Source organism: Patella vulgata, chromosome 1 (assembly GCF_932274485.2).
Source record: "Patella vulgata chromosome 1, xgPatVulg1.2, whole genome shotgun sequence".
Classification (NCBI taxonomy): Eukaryota; Metazoa; Mollusca; class Gastropoda; family Patellidae; genus Patella; species Patella vulgata.
This window is the reverse complement of record NC_065879.2, coordinates 90,340,562-90,356,728: the sequence shown is the minus strand read 5'-3', so window position 1 is coordinate 90,356,728 and position 16,167 is coordinate 90,340,562.

The following is a 16,167-nucleotide window of genomic DNA, read 5'->3' as shown; positions in this document are numbered from 1 at the left end:
GACAGCGGCACTACGGCCTACTCTTATATCGAATTCCAACTGTCAAGGGATCTTTTACGTGCACGCCAATGTGTACACGGGACCTCGGTTTTTCGTCCCATCCGAATAACTAGCCAGATGTTCTTGTCAGGCCCTCCGTCCTACATCACTGACAAGGGGAACCACGCCGGAAAATCTGGATGACCTTCACATGGCATCTATACACAGCCCTTCCTTATTAAAACACATGGCATCTATACCCAGTCCTACCTTGTTAAAACACATCCCAGCCCCTACCTTGTTAAAAAGACATTCTATTAAGTGAACGCCAATGTGTACACGGGATCTTGGTTTTTTTGGTGCCATCCGAACTACTAGTCTTAACCATTATCGGCTAATCAAGCTTGTTAATTATTTGATAAATAAAACAATTATAAACAACAGGTGAGTTACTTATTCCATATAATTAAATGTGTGCGGACCAATTATTAGTTGTGGACGAAATAATAATTAGTACTTGTAGAAGTTATAACCAATAGCTTGTGTTAACTATTATAGTGAGAACTGCCAGTTCTTTATCTAATCTATAATAATTAGTACTTGTAGAAGTTATAACCAATAGCTTGTGTTAACTATTATAGTGAGAACTGCCAGTTCTTTATCTAATCTATAACAATGTATCTTTAATATATGGTCGTGTTATTATGTAATGGATAATGGCCGAAGACTGTCCATTATGTAAATAGAAAGAACAACTGAGGGGCGTTAGCCCCGAAGTTTTTCTTTGCATTTACATAATGGACAGTCTGGGGCTATTATCTAACTTAAACCATAGCCACTCTTTGTCTAAAATAATTGACATCTTAAAACAATAGTGTCTTGTAACACCTCAGAAATAATGGACAGTTACTTAAACCAACACCACAGTCATGTGACTGCCACTGAGTGATTTGTTAACAATTAATACAAACAAAACAAGGATATCAATACAGTCATGTCTTCCAGTGGAGAGGTTATATTTATTACACAGTCAAAAATTGTTCCTAGTTATGACAATGACAATGTATGGAGTGACATATTGGATATGGGGGAGAATGCAAATCCAAGGATTGACCATCCTCCAGTGGAGAGGATATATTTATTACCCAGTCAAAAATTGTTCCTAGTTATGACAATGACAATGTATGGAGTGACATATTGGATATGGGGGAGAATGCAAATCCAAGGATTGACCATCCTCCAGTGGAGAGGATATATTTATTACCCAGTCAAAAATTGTTCCTAGTTATGACAATGACAATGTATGGAGTGACATATTGGATATGGGGGAGAATGCAAATCCAAGGATTGACCATCCAAATTTTAATATAGGGTAAAATATTTATTCTGATATATCGGGTGTGGATACAAACCCTGACTCTAAAGTGGAATACAAAGTCCATAATAATCCTAGTAATTCCAGATTTGCTGAACCGTTGCAACAATTGGAGCTACAAAAGTTAGTTAACGATGGATTATGTTCCCCAGCAGAAAAGAGTGGACAGGAGCATAGGAGCTTACGTACTGTTGGCCAATATTCTGAATTCTCAATTAACACTGACAGTAAGGGGAGGAAATACATACAATATTGTGAAGATGTGTTGGACCAACGCAGAATACAACCTAAGGTCACTAGAGCGTATCAAAACCTGCCAAATCTACAATACGTCTTTATGTAAAAATACACGAGTTTAAGGTAGGCTACTACTATATGGTTGTTTATTTCGCTCTTTATTACCCAGTCTAGAATCATTTGATGAATATGTACACATTACAATTATTCTTAATTCAGAAGCATTTTGATTGGCTTTTGATTAAATGGGTCGTAAAATTAACTTTTCATAAAATGAATTGACCAGATTGTATTGTATGTTAATAAGCCACAGAAACATTCTTTCAATTAGACTGGTGATGATTTAGAAAATCATGTTAAAAACCAGATTATTTCTAGTTTTCAGACCGACTGATGCTTTTTATCTGAGACCTAGGAAGCTACCAGATTCTAATGTATGGTATGGTGACTCGCCTATGGGAATTCATTTATTACAGCAGACAATAAAACACCTCTGCCAGGTGGCTAGATTCAAAGGGAATTCTACGGACCACTCATTGAGAGTTATCGCAGCTACACGTTTGTTTGCTGCAGGAGTAGATGAACAGCTCATTGTGGAAAAACACTAGACATTGTTAAAGTGCATATAAACGGACACGCGACAATCAACTATAGGACTTGCGTCACATTTTTGTAGCTGAAAAGTGTCCAAAATTGTGTGAACTATCAAGTCTAAAACAAAATAATTCAAAAGTGTCCAGTGATTCCAGGGAAATTAACATCCATTCTTCGGAAATTTCAATTTATTTAAAATTTTGTAAATGTTGAAAGGGAAATTGAATTATTTTCAGTTGCTTAATATATAATGACTACACTTTATTATTAATGTATTTTTCACTAATAATGGACAATGTCTAAAAATAATGGACTAATTCCATTAATAATGGATTGTTTTCATTAATAATGGACTGTTTGTTTAGACAACAATCCATTCCTCATTATAATGGATTAAAAGAACAACGGATGACATCATAGCTGTGGTCTAACAAACGTTTACGTATGTCACAGTATGTGTATTGAAAGGTTAATTTCTGGTATCAAAACCAAATTTTGTCGACATATCAAAAACAATTTCTTGATAAATGTATTATAATTTTAAACGACATCTGGAAAAATTGTCTCAAATAAAAACATTTGTGGTTCTTCTATTGAAAACAAATCTAGTAAATTCTTGCTTGATATCAGGAGACGCTGTTTATCAGTGTGTAAGACGTTGGCAAACTAACCGAGTGGTCCCGTGTTCATTCCTGTCTTTGGCCAAGAAACCTCTTTTAGAATTTATACCATGGTGGTAGGATATAGGACCTTTCAAGAAGACAGAATTGGAGTTTAATGTCCACTCGACACAGATTAACACATGGATCAATTTTATTTTAATTATTTTGCTGTAGAGATCTTTTGCAGTGGTAGAAAACCAGAGGACCTCGAGAGAATATTTGTATAGAAAGAAAAAAAAACAAACAAAAAACGACGTCGCACATACACATTGGCGTGTATGTAAAAGTTGGACAGTTTGATTTTGAAATAAGAGAAGGCCTTATACGTTGTCCATTGGCTCTACTGATAAAAGGGGATTGGTGGGGCACACTGGAAAAACCGGATGAATGTCCTCTACATACACAGGTATCCCTGGGTTAGAGAGTCAACGGCTTACTCGCTGGGCCACCACGGCCCGCATTTCTTGAAAGTGAATCATTTGATTATGAAAGCGTCATTTTAGCCATCAAAACAAAAGATCAAAATAAGGGCGATATGTCCTATCTAAGAGTACAGTCCGGGCTATAATAATCGTAGACCTGAACTCAGACATATTTCTAATCATCCAGATTCACACCCTCACCACCCCCTCTCCCTATACCAGAACGTTACGTTATGTCTGGTTCGTTGTTTTACAGTCAACCCAGGGTTATATAACAGACTAATGTTTCATCGAGTGGAGAGGGTCGTTAACTATTGTGTTTCCTTGTTGGTCCCAACCTAACATCAACCCTTCCGGCCAAACGGCATCCATAACAATAGAATTAAAATGTTGACTGTTCCTCGATTTGACTGTTGTGTCAACTGCGGCTAAATATATACAAAATATAATTTCTAGAACAATAATTGGATTCTGCAGTTTAATACACTGTGTACCCATTGTGTGTTTGTACTGAAATTGTGATCTGGGATGCATTGAATAAGCGTGACCGTGGACCACTCAGAAGGATTCATGTTGCCCAAGGGGGTTCAAAGGAACAGCTTGGCCAGGTTTTGTGGAATACTCGAGATGAGTTACAAAACAAATTTTAGTGGTAATCTGAACAGCGTCCCCTGGTTGTGACCCTAAAGTTGCGTTTTGGGGGAATCCCAATCACATATCTACTAACTGCTAGTTTCTGGACTATATATCGTGTTTTCCAATTTCACTGTTCGTATCGATAATTTGGTTTCCTCCCACTGCTAAAGACCCCTACGCGGAAGCGAATTATTGAAATAAAATTAAACTATATGTTAGTCCCGAAATGACCTAGTTTGTGTCGAGTGGACGATAAACCCCATTTCTCTTTCTCTCGTGTCGATAATGACATAGACATCAGTTTGGCGACAACGAATGTGATGTATTAAGGCTTATTGATCTATATGCAGCAGCATTTGAAACGGTGGATCATGATATATATTGTTTCACAGACTGGAATCAGATTTTAAACTTTTTATTATTGTTTGGTGGAATCAACAGAACTTATTCCAATCAATAGTTCTCATAAACTGTATAGACAGGGTGTGGTATGGGTGTATAAAGGTGTAAATAAATACACTGTATAGACAGGGTGTAGTATACGTGTATAAAGATGTAAATAAGTAATTTAGTTGTTGATAAAGTGTGGTAAGGATGTAAAAAAATAAACTGTATGGATTGAGTGTGGTATTCGTGTATTAAAATATAAATAAATGAACTCCCACGGCTTACTATTGTGTTTAATTAGTCGTTTTAAATTACAATCCGACAATTGTCTTTGGAAAATAAACAATACCCGAATTTATTCTGATCAAAAGCGTACTGGAAATGGCCATTTAATATTAAACTTTTCTTTTAATATGCAACCTTGTCTTGCTTATGTCATATCAAACAAATTAATAACATTATACGTCAGCAGAAATTAAATATACTGTCTGATTCTAAACACAAATTATTAAACTAATAAAGATATGATACCAGACAAATTTGATATGATGTATTCATATTCTCTATGTAATATGACAAGTCTGTTAGACTAATATGCTGTAGCCATATTCACCGTGTGATCTGATGTGCTCATATTGTCTATCTTATTTAACAAGTCTATTTCTAGTTACACATTTAGGAGGTGGAGTGGGTGTTGGGTTGGTGTTTCATTGGTCTGTATACAATTAGCTCATCTTGAAAACAGGAACGAAGCTATTTGAACGACACTTTAATTCCTAAATCGGACAATCGAGATACTGAAATTTGATTCCTTTACAAAGGAAAGCTGTGTTTCTAGAATCACTGGACAGGTGACAAAAGACAAGCGAATTGTTGAAATATTATACAACCATATGTTTGACTCGAAATGACCTTGTTTGTGTCGGGTGCACGTTAAACCCCAATTTTCTATCTATGTTACAATTATAATAAATTGTTTAATGTAAAACAAAAAATAAAACTGTTAATATAGAAAGACAAACTTTATGCAACTACGATATTATGTTAAAAACTGTTTTATATAATATTAAACAATAGACACAACTAAACAGTATATACAACTAAACAATATAAAACTGTTAATATGGAAAAGACAAACTTTATGCAACTACGATATTATGTTAAAAACTGTTCTATATAATATTAAACAATAGACACAACTAAACAGTATATACAACTAAACAATATAAAACTGTTAATATGGAAAAGACAAATTTTATGCAACTACGATATTATGTTAAAAACTGAAAACTCGTCTATTATAAAATTAAACAGTATAAACTACTAAACAATATATACAATATTACTAATAAACAATACATACAATACTGATGTATTATAAATCTAAACAATATAAACAATAACAGTGTATTACAAATAAACAATGCAGTGCTCACTCTGATGTATTAGAAATATAAACACTAATATTGTATTAAAAATAAACAATGCAGTTCTCACTCTGGGTCCCATTTTTTTCTGCCAATTTTTCATTTTAATTTTAATAGAAAAAGCAAATCAATATCTATTAGTTTGTTTTGTTTCAGTAATTTTATTACATTTTTACTTTCGATATAAATACATACAATATACATACGATAATACAATTTACAAAACTCGTCCCTGTTTTGCAGAGGACTATTTTTTGAAAGCTTTCTCAAAATCGGGGGTAACCATTTTACCTATACTTAGTAGAATCAAATTACAGGGTGCATTTGTTTTTAAACAATTTCTGTATTCTGTCGACTAAAATAATTTGTTTAATTGTTCGCTTACCACCAATAGCATGATCTGATTTGATAATAACTGACTTTCGACAACACCGAGAATATATACGCATTTGTTAACGGTACCGAAAACTGCAGTCAGAAAAAGATCACACAGAAGGCATAATTCAATAATCCCAAACAAATCGACAGGAGTATTGTTAATAGTGTCCGCTATTTTGATCATATAGAGAAACCATCAAACCAACCACCCATTCGTATTTAAAGACAAATAATTAAATCTTTTGTTTCTTAATTAGTTTATTGCTACTCTTACCGTAAATACTTAGCAACACTAATCCGAGATTGATTAATAGTCAAAATATAGCCCTATTATTGATACCAAAATTGTTTGATAACTGACTCAGCCAAGCGCAATTGACTGTAACATATGGGAAAAGACGGAAATTCTAGCCAGGAACTTGACAATGTGGAAAAACAAATTTCTCCAAGAAGACCTAGAAATCCAGAAACATAAGCATAAATTAAACAGAGACTCCGGACCTTTTCTCGCAAATCTATGGGTAGATTTACTTACTCCTTAATTAGTGTGTGGTTAATGCCCCCCCCCCCACACACACACACACACACACCAAATTGTCTTTTCTTTTATCTGCAAAAATGGTTTCTACTTGTTATCTATATATTACATATTTGATCCGGTAAATTTTTTGTTGTTATTGGTAAATAATTTGTTGTTAATGGTAAATAAATTATTGTTAATAGTTTATGTGCTAAAATGGTTAATTAATTGTTGTTATTGGTTTATCTGCTAAAATGGTTTCTACTTGTTGTCTATATATCACAACTTTCATCTTGTTATTTAAATTGTTATTATTGTTTTATCTGCTAAATGGCTTCTGAAATGTTCAGCTATATATTTCTCCACATTTAAGGAACTTTTGATATCCGAGGACTTTTTATTTTGTGTTTTTAACAATTTTCAAGTGTAAATGGTTTAATAAAATCAACCTGTCCATAATATCATATTTATTATATTGGACGTTAAATCTGTAATAAACAACAACAACATTGTTAACTGATCAATATTTGCTGGATAACGATACCTGTATGAGTATTGAAATGTAGCATGTAAATAAAATTCAGAAGTAGGATATCCATATAAGTGTGTTAATTATACAAATATACTATAACAAAACAATGTATACTATACAACTGGACCTAAATTAAACAAAATATATAGGTTTACTATAACTAAACAATGTATGCAATAAAACTGGATTTAAACTAAACAATGTATACAAGTATACTATAACTAAACAATGTAAACAAGTATACTATAACTAAACAATGTATACAAGTATACTATAACTAAACAATGTATACAAGTATACTATAACTAAACAATGTAAACAAGTATACTATAACTAAACAATGTAAACAAGTATACTATAACTAAACAATGTATACAAGTATACTATAACTAAACAATGTAAACAAGTATACTATAACTAAACAATGTATACAAGTATACTATAACTAAACAATGTAAACAAGTATACTATAACTAAACAATGTATACAAGTATACTATAACTAAACAATGTATGCAATACAACTGGACTTAAACTAAACAAAATATACCATAATTAAGGATATATACAACACCAGTGTACAAAACCTAAATAATGTATACAAGGCCAGTGAACTATAATACTGGTGCATAATACAGCGTATACTAGTAGGCAAATATGAATTATGAGTGTTCATAAATCAAGCCAGTTCGCCCAAATCCAAGAATACAGAAGCATTACTCATTTCCTGCGTAATCGGAGGATGTCGAAATTTCTGCCTATTCCAGACATGTCAATGTGTTTAATTCCAAGCATTCTGTTGAAGGCATTGTGGTAGAAGGCATTGTGGTATACACATTACATTCACGTGTACTGGATGGTTGTGATTCTTCTGGTTCTGCAAGAGGATGATTGTTAGATCTTCTTGACATACTATCTCGTTTCTTCTTATATTTTAGAATGGTGGTTGCTATGAGTACGATCAGGGCAATACCAATTACTACAGCCATAACTACCATCACAATTGTAGAAACAGAAAGTGTTTTTACTAAAAATATAATACAGAATTCATTAGTATATATTAAACCATATATTAAACCATTTATATACTAAACCATTTAATATATCCCGACAGTGCGATATACAATATAATTACAAGATGCGATGATTTGTTGAAATTCAGGTAACATTCGTTTTGTTTGGTTACAATTGATGTTTAGATGAATTTTTTATTTGTTTAGGCTTCACATAATCCATTGTCAACCTGATATGAATAATTCAGCGTAAGAGAAAAATCAATTCTTACGCGACTGTCTTGGCAATTCAACATTCTGATCGGGCAATATAACTTTTTGGTCAGGTAGTGGCAATATAGATTCCCACTGATCAGTTTGGGATCTCTTAGGCGCAAGAATAACAACTGTGGGGACATTGGTTTTTAAATTTAGTTGTAGAATTCTGTAATGTAAATTAAAACTATTTAAAGACAACTGCATTGATTAATGTACAGTGCAAACAGTGCACAGTACAAACAGTGCAGGATTTGTATGTATCATACGGATAAACACATTATAATATCTAATCCGTTTCATGAGCAGAAATCGGCCTGGCATGAAATAAATCACAATACAATAATGGGGAATCGAGCAAGCATACAAGCGTATTTGCAAAACAAATATATATCTTAAAATATAAAAGTTAATTTTAGTGTACACATATGGAAATACGACAACACATTTAGAAATAAGAATTATGGACTATAAATTAAGGACTGGGCATTAAGAACACTGAATAAAGAGCTGTTTGGTCTTCCTTTGAATATGGCAGTGTTTGAGTGGTATAAAGTCTAACCAAACGAAACACTGCGAGGAGTGTGACCATAAATAGACTTTTCCAGTTTGTCATAGACTTTTGTATACAAGATGGATACGTTTTGTGTTGTTGTCTATTGGACCTAAATTCTTGATAAATATAACCCTTAAAATTTATAAATTACTAACCTATTCGGCTGAAGACAGACCAAATACAATTTTCCATCGAGGGTTGTAACTTCGCCTGGATAACAATCAATTTCTTTGAGGGTCGATGATTCGATACTCATATTCGGTAGCGATTCAACTCTCTTGCCATTCAGCTTTGCTAAATAGAAACCTTTCTCAAAGCCGTTACTACAGACGATACCATTATCTGTGAAATTAAAATCAAATAGAAACAAATACACTGTGTAGGTCACATTATTTGTAGGAAATATTAAAAGTGGCGGACAATTCTTTTCAAAGAGAATCCAATATTTTGATCGCCGAATTTCGTTTACTGTGGCATCCCACGACATGTACAATATACAAGCATGCCTAATCAGATACTGTTATTTCAAATTATATTCTCACAATGGGTCAGAAACGTAGGAATGAATCGAATAGCGACGATTTTCGAATGAGAAAACCCGTTTTCATAACGGCCGACAATATAATGTACAGGCCCCGTTCATATCTGGATAGGGGAGTTCAATGGTCGAATGGTTAGCGCGTACGCGTTGCATCCCCGGTTGTACGTGACAAGGAGTAGAGTCACCTGTCCAATTTCGTGGGTTTTCTCCGGCCCGCGGTTTCATCGCACTGCTAAAGACACCCATGCTCAAGAGAAATATTGAAATAAAATTGAACCATTGTGCTATTCTGATTCAATTACTAAATTGTCAAGCACACATATGATAAGCGTCATTTTATTATTATTACTGTTCTAAACCTCAGCTTAGTATAGAAGACATCTTACTCAAATATTCGAAACTTACCTAAAATACTAAACAGCGGACAGTCTAAGTGCAAATTAGTAAGTTGGGGGTTGCCTGTCTGTGAAGTATAAAGACTAAATATTGTAGACCAATACGCTCTGTAATCATATAATTAAAATATATTCTATTAGTAGGTGCAGGAAGACCACAATACACACGACGAACTATCTACCTAATTTTAGAGGGCTGTACTATAGACCGAAAACAATAGAAAGACAATTTTTTTGCTACTAATTAACAATAAAATCATTAAAACCTAAATACCGAAAAATACATAAAAATTGTTAGGCGAGTCATGGGTCAGACTAGGCCGCATATAAATATTATAGCCGACTAAAGGTGGGTTACGCTTGGTCCCACAGAAGAGTTTTGAGGATATGTAGGATGTTATGGATCACGCTATACCGCTTACAAAAATTGTGGGGTACTCTAGTTTGTTCAACGGGTTAAGGATTTCCTCAGACTGCAAGTTCTCCCGTTTACACCATTCATCAGGGTTTTTTCTTATGTGCACATATTGAAGAACTACTTCCGGCCTGGGGAAAGGCAGGTTATTTATCGTATGGACTTTGTGCCTTTGGTGATGACTTTACATTCAGCTATGACGAATCATTACTACGGTGAATAGATTACTACTAGTTTTATTAGCTTGATTCAGTCCATATGGTGCTGGCAAAGTACGTTCACAAAAGGGTCTGTGGATGAACTTAAGCGATTGTCTCACCGCCTGCTATATAGAAACCATTTAGAACCATGAAAACGTAAAAACACCCGTTATAGAATAACAATAGGTTATATGGATTGAAATAAAGGGCCTGTTGTTCTTGCTGTGACAGTTCAAAAATAAATTATGAAAATTGAATACTTTTAAAATTTCATTTAAATTACTCTATTTTGAGCTACGTTATGGTCATAGGCGTACCGACTCGATGGCTGTTAGGGGGGAGCGGGGAGGGGGGGTCAACCTGGCAAGTCTTCTTCGAGAGGTGAAGGAGTGGGGCGCACCGTGTAGGGACACCCCATGATAACTTGGAAAATTTAACGGTCGCAAAACCGTTTTTTGTGCTATTCCGGTATCAGTTATTCATTTTATCGTTGCTAAAATCTTGCGGATGTTCTACTCCATGTAAATTATGGTTTAGAAAGTATATTACAGGCTTGTCATGTTAATTAGGATTTAGAAAGTTGATTACAGGCTTGTCATATGAATACATCTCAACAAAATAGTTTATATAACATTTGAAGTCAAACAAAAGACAGTCTTACAGTCGAGCTGTAAATGCTTGGTAAACTACTCAATACATATTGATAATAGTTTCAGATGGTCGATATAATGTTTGTGACTTACACTGATTCGTTCAAATAGTAAATGAATTCCAACTGCCAATGGATCTTTTACGTGAACGACAATGTGTACATGTCGCCTCTGTATTTCGTTCCATTCGAACGAAGAAGGTCGGGTTTCGATCCCTGCATTGGCCGAGAAAGTTCATCCAGATATCCGGCGTGGTTACCCTTTGTCAGTGATGCAGGCTGGAGAGCCTGACATTGGCGTGCACGTAAAAGATTTGGTGACAGTTGAAATTTGATATAAGAGTTAGCCGTAGTGCCGCTGTCCGGGCAAAATTTTCCTCATAATATACTTCATTTGCCCAGTTCGGAGCAGAACAGTAGGACGTTAAACCCCATTTCATTTCAGTAATTAAACGAAACACCGTGACATATATTTTACAAGTATCGACTAATATTACCTTTTATTGCGGCCTTTGCCATGGACTCCAACATTAACGATATCATCCCCAGATAGACGTGTAGAAATAATCGTTCTGGTATAATTCTGTTTGTAAGAAAGAAACACAAGTCCTTTGGTTGATCCGTAGTATACGTCCCCATTTTCTTGGTCAACGCCAATACATCCATAAAGATGGTCATCTGATATGAAAGATAGGACAATTTTAATTTTCAACATAACGTCACTGAAGTGTGCAACAAACATGAAATAATCAAAATTTAAGAAGCCCTTTTCTCATTAACATTTCCCACCTCACCCCTAAACAGCCAACAACCACCCACAAACACAAACACAAAATATTCCTCTTTAATGTCAATTTATGTATATGTAAATAGCTACCCTGCCACCATAAAACTATCGGTCTCACCCCTGCCTAATAGGTCATACATCCAATCAATTACATATAATCTGTATTAGATGTCACTAATTAAAATAACTTCATTTATGATAGTAAACATCACACTGCAGTCTAGTAAAAGGGGCATTAGGATAGATAATATATATAAAGAGCTGACAGTTCGCGCTATAGTAATTAAAATAGATAACGTGAAGGGAATAGGCTGAAAATGTCAGTCTAATTCTATCTGAGCCGAGAAATAACACTGTAGCCGTTACCGTTGTTACCGTTGTTACGATTATAAACAATGTTCGGATTATCCATTTTTACGGTTAATCATCAACGAACCGCGGATAGGATTCAGGTGTATTCCCACGAAGGCGTAGTTATTGAGCGTGACCAAAATTAATCCTTCCCACGAAGGCGCAGATATCGACTTGTCGGCTTTCGTTTGAAGAGAGACATGTTGTTATTGGGACCCAATTAACGGTGTTAAAGATTTTATGAATTTATGTTCACTCTGAATTTTATTCACCAATTTTACAACAAGAACAAAATATCAATGAGATTAGAATCGTTCAGTATGCTGGGGAACAGGAACCACCAAGGAAAGGATACAAATATGCTCAAATCCAAAGCCAGCTCCAGGCATTTGGCGAAATTAAACTAATTGTTTTGTTATAGTATAGTTTTATTTTTATTTCTTATTTGGCGAAATTAAATTAATTTTTGTTATAGTATACTTATGTTTTTATTTCTTATGCCATAACTGATGCTAAAATGTTGGTTAATTAGTTACATTGGGGATTATGAAAGTGTAAATTCTTATCATAACAATCTATAACACCATTGTTACGTTTTTAATCCATTTTAATCCCTAGGGGCTGGATTCCCGCAAAGTCGTCGAAAACGACCTTTTTTAATCTGTTACGGTCAATAACTGCGCCTTCGTGGGATTAAACCAGGATTCAAATCTGTTGAAAATCTGACCCCTCAGATGGAATCAATGTTCTAGACGGTTGATTATGGCTTATCATGTTAATAAATGTCTAATTAATAATTAATTTTGACATTTAAGGCCCAAAGAATATTACTTATTTACTATGTTTTGCATCATTTGTTTGCTTACTGTGTCGAAAATGAAACATTGGCTGTATTTATTGACGTACAGTTTTGGTAGAACTGTGACAATAGTACTAGTAGGACTTCCGCTTTATCTATAGCGTGAAACAAAGTAGTACAGTTTACTGTTATACTAATATAAAGAAACGATTTGGAGATACTTGTGGATTCATACTGCTTGGTTTAATCGGTATTTTATTTCGTGCCATACATTAGTATATACAATACTGATATGATAGATTTGAAAGCAATCGGAAGCTTATATACATGCATCTCTATCTGTTGAAGAGCAGTAAGTAGGTATTGATAAATTGATAAATACGCAATGTAATTTTTAATGTATTCAGCCTTATTCAATATTTATAAAATGAGTTAATAGTTACTACCTTTATCCTTCTCCGTTATTATTTTCATGTCACCACCGTCTTGATCCATGCGAACACGGACAATCATTGTGTGGTAAACGTCATATATGCAGTACAACCATTTTCTTTCATAATCGCAAGCTATAGCCTTGTAAGGAACTGTAAATATAGAAGGTGTAAATTTCAGGAAACGGGACTGATTACGCACCAATTATAATTGTTTAATGGAATCGGTCGAGATTCTTGAAAACACTGGCCATGGAAACGTGTTTATAATGTACAAATTATTTAAAGAGACGGGACCCTTGCTTTTAGATTAGGGGATCAAGACGCTGGCTCGCTAGCCTGGAGGTCGGATATTCAATCCCTGCATTGGCCTAGAAAGTTCATCCCGATTTTTCGGCGTGGTTTCCACTTGTCAGTGATGCAGGACGGAGGGCCTGACAAGGACAACTGTCTAGTCGTTCGGATGGGACGAAAAACCGAGGTCCCGTGTACAAATTTGGGTGCACGTAAAAGATCCCTTGGCAGTTGGAATTCGATATAAGAGTAGGCCATAGCGCCGCTGCCCGGGCAAAATTTCCCTCATAGCACACTGTATGGCGTATGCCCGTCTTCATTAGCCCAGTTTAGGAGCAAAACAGTAGGACGTTAAACCCCATTTCGTTTCGTTTCGTTTCGCTTTTAGATAATCAATAATTGTCGAGATGTTACCACATCATAATAACCATAATTTACAAACAATAATACTACTAATACTATTTTGTAAGCTGATCAACTGAATATTTCGGTGTTCAAGAATTATATTGGACATAACCAGCTACATAATTACATCTATCTGTTTTTCAAATTAAACGAACAAGCGACAGAACAATAACCATTATTGAAGCGTACCTTTCTGAGCAATTTGCTTTGTCTCTTTGTTCCTCGTGTTATACCAATACAGTTTACCTTTAAAATCTAACAGAAACATTTCTTCCCCTGAAATATAATTGTACAATATATATTAGCCGAAGATTGATATGAATTGTTGGTTGGAAACAAATGGTAAATTTGGGATTTGACAATGACAGTGCCAATAAGTAAATTGATATCTGTATGAAAGAAGTATAAAAATAAATATCAAAACACAACGTCCGTCAGTGGTGCAGGGCAGTGGGCCTGGCAATGAATTGCGCAAGTCGTTCGGATGAGACAAAATATTTAGATCTATTGTACGCATCAGCGTGCACGTAGAATAAACCTTGGCAGTTGGAATTCGATAAATGATTGGGTCGTTGCGCCGATGTCCGGGCAAAACTTCGCTGGATTTTAGTAGAAAAAAATAAGACAAATGTCCTCCTACCTGTTACGAGTATTGCATTAAAAATACCAAAAAGTAGAATGCGTTGAAACAACTTCATTTCTAGACAGAATGTGCTATATTAATAATTCAGCCGACAATAACATGAATCAATATGAATACCATATTTTTTATTTCTAAAGCTTTCTTCTTTTATTGGCTCTGAATGTGCATATCAATTTTAGTTGCCAATATTATATATAACTGAAAATTAATAACGAAAGGAAAAAAATATGATGGGTGTCAGAAGTGGTTAAGCACGTTCCAAATATAATTTCAACACAGAGATCATTGCTATGATAGATGCGTAACGAAGATTTCTAGAAACGGAAGTGACGAAAGCAAAAGGAAAACACAAGTTATCCTTCTGTATAATTAACTGACTGAAGTAACGAGCGATAACAGATAATTCCTTCTAAGACCAAAAGTTGTTATATAAGACTGTGAGAGGATATCTGACAATTCAAAAAGAATAATTGAATATCGCCAGAAAAGAGAAAACGAGAAAAATAGAAATATCCCGTACATTCCCTTTTTCTATTTTTAGTTAATCCCAAAATCTGCCATTCAGCTTTGTGGATGTACTCGAAATGTGTTACGATACCAATTTTGGCGTTCATCTGAGCAGCGTCCCCTGGTGGTGTCATTAAAGGCAAAGCATAATTATATTCAGAGTTGTGCATTTGTGTTTTTTGCTGTGTCTAGTTCGTGGCCATAATGACATAAACAGCAGACTGGCAACCATGATTGTTTTACATTAGGATGTCCTGATCAGTCTGCGGCGTTTGAAACCATGGATCATGATATATTATACTGCTTCACAGATTGGAATCAGATTTTGGAATTTCAGTAAACGCACGCCAGATTTTAAAATCATATACCATAGAAAGTGTTGTTCCGAATATTGTCTCTTCAGATCTTTGACCTTGTCATTTGTGGGGGGGGGTCTCCGGGTCCTCCGGTTTCCTCCCACTGCTAAAGACCCCTACGCGCAAGAGAATTATTGAAATAAAATTGAACCATGTGTTAGACACGAAATGACCTAGTTTGTGACGAGTGGACGTTAAACCCCATTTCTCTTTCTCTCTCCCTCTTGACATTTGGGGTACCACAAGGCTGCGTCATTGGGCCCATTCTCTTTAGCCTAGATAAAAAGACCTACTTGCACGTCAATGTGTACATGGGGTATCGATTTAAACCAATGGGTGTTTTATTGATTGGTGGAATCATGAGAACTTACTCATATAAATCAAATGGGATGAGGAAATTGCTATAGTTTCTAGTTATGGCT